This window comes from Octodon degus, unplaced genomic scaffold, assembly GCF_000260255.1.
Source record: "Octodon degus isolate 3935 unplaced genomic scaffold, OctDeg1.0 scaffold00038, whole genome shotgun sequence".
Classification (NCBI taxonomy): Eukaryota; Metazoa; Chordata; class Mammalia; order Rodentia; family Octodontidae; genus Octodon; species Octodon degus.
The window spans coordinates 11,944,672-11,948,909 of NW_004524614.1; the positions used below are offsets into that span (position 1 = coordinate 11,944,672).

The window sequence follows — 4,238 nt, forward strand, 5'->3', positions numbered from 1 at the left end:
TTATCTTTCTAAAATGTCTTTCTAAAGCGCTTCCCTGGAAAGTGCAAGGGCCTGAGTTCAATCCCCTGTTCTGCCATAAAATGTCTTTATCAATAAATTTCATGACAAATACAAAAGTGAATTTTAAGCACTTAAGATCAACTTAAAGCTTATGCTGAAGAATTATGTGGCTATCCCTGATAGAAAGCTAAATAGTACTCAGTCTTAGAAAGAAAAGTGGGATTCTATATTCCCTATTCCTATTCTGAACAAATTAATTTTGTTAAACCTGTGGCACCATCTGACAATATTAATTTTGTCCTTCCTTTGCTCCATAGTTACAGATTTTCTTCCCAAGAGGACCTCTGATCTCTTGTGAGACAATGTACTCTAACCTTCACCCTAACGAGCATGCAGATGGATGTGAAAGGAATCTCTACCACAGGCTATGACAGCATCTGTTCAGTGAGAGGTTTATTCTTAGAATCACTAATTACCTGCAATGAATGATATCTCCTTTCCTCATTTACTCAGCACCTGCTTTGTGCCAGATTTGGAACTATGACAGTGTAAGACGCATACAAGCATCCATTTGCATTTTGTTTTGTTTTGCTTTTTGGCTTTGAGACAGGGTCTCACTATGCAGTTTAGGCTGGCCTTGAGCTTACTTGGTAGCCCAGTTCTGGTCTTGAAGTCACAATAATCCTCCTGCCTCAGCCTCCCAAGCTACAGGATTACAGGTGTGCACCACCACGCCTAGCCTCAGGCATTCTGCTTTCATAGAGCTTATATTCAAGGGAGGAAAGGAGAGACACTAATAAAATAATGAGCGCTATAAATATAATGTCATGTGCCAAGAGAGAGGATTTGTGTTTATTGAGAATATTCCTGGAAAACTTGAGCTTGTTAAGGGTAAGTTTGGGGTTGCTTGAAGTTCGGATGATGGCCAGATTTGGAGACCAGAGTCCCTTACTAAAAGGTCAAGTAGAAAGCAGAAATAGAAATTTAAGCGTGTGTCATCTCCTTCCTTATTTTCATTTTACTTGTATTATCTGGGTAACTGAAGTAAAAATATTCTGAAGAATAATCATGAAACTGAAAAATTTCTTCAATATCATAATCAAGAGAAATTTTTTACTCAAATGTGCTTACCTGCAAAAAGTAGTAAAGGGAAACCCTGGATGACATTCAAGCATACAACACCAAGGTCACCCTTCAGTTCTCGTATTTCTGTGCTTTCTGTTTAGCTTCAATCCTACCAGCTGGTCTGGTCTATTCTATTCTATTCTATTCTATTCTATTCTATTCTATTCTATTCTATTCCATGAACACAGAAGTACTGCCAAGAGCCACTGGTCAGGATGAAGCTGAGTGTATCTGTGCACAGCAAAGATAATTCTCCCTTCCCTGGCTGCCTGTCACATACACCTGATCTTCTGCTTAATTGCTGTGCCTCTTCTTTATGTATTTGAAGACCCACCATCCTTAAATGATCCAATGTGCTGTGGCTTTGTCGAGTAATGCCTTCGCTAATTTTTTGTGCTTTTTCTCCTGTTGATTTTTCATTATTATTCAGGTTGATTTTTCTTAAGGGAACACTGTCTCTATGGTTGATGGAGTCAACATGGTTAGGAGAGAAGCAAATAATTATCAGACCCTGAGCATACACATGTATTTGTATCCAGCTCCCTGATCCATGATAGACACCAGGGACCAACCATGCTGTCTTTAAAGGACTTTGAACCTACAGTACCTTCTTAATAAGCCAAGAAAGCAGTGACCAGTCACAGAACAAGAGCTTCTCAAATAGACAAAACATAGAAGGTTTGATGTGTCGCTAGATGGCAGTGTTTCGGAAGAACAGGCTGAAGAGACCATGTTTGGCATTACAGCTACTTCATTGAAAAGTCAGAGTAATAAATTATAGCTAATATTTATGAAGGGCTTTTTATGTACCAAGTCACGAGATCTCCTTTTTGCTTGTATGTTCATATAAATATGGTGTGAAGAAAAATAATTACCCACTTTCTACAGATGGAATGGAAGTTCAACACAGCTGGGTTACAGTGCAGCAGACAAGAAAAACCAGACTCTCCCCTTTTTTCCTGACAGCCATGGAGGTGTGGTTTGTATGACACCTGTCACAGTCCTCTCCTTACTTCATTTTGCTCTCTTGTGGTCCTCTCACAAGAGACTGGGACAACCTGTCTCAGTGTTCTCCCACTACCCTTACAGTTATTTGTGGCCACTGTGATAGGGGATGCAGTTCCACTGTCATCTGTGGTGCTCCTCTCTGACTGCAGACTTGCCATCTTTTGCAGAAGCAGAGGCTAACTACCTCTACTGTGTCAACAATTAGGGACAGAAGCAGGCCAATTATTAGAGCTTCCAACATCCCTAAGCCCCATAAGCTGAGTTAACACAATTAGCTCTCCTGCAGAGTCCCCCATTTTAGCCTTACCATTTGCCAGTTTTTGATGAGACAAGACAGTTATCAATCAAACAGTTATATCTCCCATTATTCTTTGTCATGATGGCTGTGGCTATTCTAGATGTCTCACATCCACTCTGGGAGTTACCTACCCTGAGAGGGATGGGCTTGAATTTGAACTGAGCAATAGAATTGAATTTGGACCAATGAGAATGCTCAGATCCAAAGGCTTGATGTTTTTACCAATGTTAACTAATTGGAAGGTTTGAATTCAAATAGTCAATAGACTTAAACATGGACCAATCACAGTCTTGAATCTGGACCACTCAGCAGACTTGAATATGGACAATCACAGGACTGAAGCTTTCTTACAAACTGCACTGGTCTTACACTTCTCAGATTGCCTTAAGAGTATTCAGTCCCGTGACTGACCCTTGTGCTGTAGGACAGTATCTGTTCAAATAAAGGCTTATTCCAGTGGTCTGGTAAACCATCTTGTGAATTACTTCTCAGGTAGTGTGGGTTTAGAATCTTAAGTAGTGTGAACAGGGTGGTTGCAGTAAAAGAAAGCTACAAACACTAGAGGCTGTTAACCCTGAAGAATTACAGCAACCAGAAGCCTAGGAAGCCCATGACAGAGACCTGGAAGTGCCACCCAGCAACATCTGGCATTGACTGTTATTGATCAACAGTGACAAGGCCCAGAACTATAATGCTAAGGACTTTGGCCATGGTGCTCAAAGCTGGAAGTCACTAGTAGAGTTGCGCCTTGCTGATCCATGATTTTTATCTGAATCAAGCAACAGAAATTTCAACTGATTTTCAACAACAGTAGGATTAGGAACCTAATTAAGCACTTATAGGGCTTTATACTTTTAGCTCCTAATTATCTTATGCTGTGTGGGTATCAGTGTAGTTCTTATTTTGAAGATGAGAAAACTGAGGCAATTAGTTACATGTCAAGTTCCCACACATAGTAAGTAGAGGAATCATCTGAACCAAGTTGGCCTAATCTTAGAGCTCATACTCTTTTATATTATTATTAAGTTATTAGTTTTTATGAGACAGGGTCTTACTATGTAGTCTAGGCTGGTCTTGAACTCAGTGTGTAGCCCAGGCTGGCCTGCGACTCATGGCAATCTTCTAACTTCAGTCTCCCAAGAATGCTGTGAATACAGGCTGGTGCCACCATACCTAGCTCAGAGTTAAAAAGAATCCAGCTAAGGACATTTTTCATCCCCTGCATGGGCATTAATAAATACTAGGGTGTGGTCCTAAACAAGTGATGGTGGTGTCAGGAAGATTTTACAAAGAATCAATAGGAGAATTCTATCAGCCTAAATATTATCCCATAATAATCTCGAATTTCAAATCAATCTTTTCAGAATGTTCCTATAAAATCTTCAATCTGTAATAGAGCAGTTTTTAAAACCACATCTGCACGCAAAATGAAAGTGTTGATCTTCATTTTGAAAATGAGATCCATGTAAAGGTTATTTCCACTGCTCTTGCCCATCTTTATAGTTAAATCAGGTTTCCCAGATATTGGAGCCTTCTATTGCTTCTCAGTAACTCCTCTAAGATGCCTGCTTCTCTTCAGCTATAACTTCTAGAGTTTTATTTTTGTCTGATGAGTCTACTTCGGCCATGACTTCTATCATGTGTTGTTGATATTTGCTTAATTATTTGAGCACTTCTAGAGTACCATGTCTATGGGAAGTGAAATTATTTCTTTTCTTCTTCTTCTTCTTCTTCTTCTTCTTCTTCTTCTTCTTCTTCTTCTTCTTCTTCTTCTTCTTCTTCTTCTTCTTCTTCTTCTTCTTCTTCT

At 39.5% G+C, this 4,238-nt stretch overlaps 1 pseudogene; it reads left to right on the plus strand.

The window, feature by feature from the left end:
* The first annotated feature begins 390 nt into the window (after positions 1-390).
* Positions 391-4,238, plus strand: part of LOC101591638 — a 36,705-nt pseudogene continuing 32,857 nt past the window's right edge.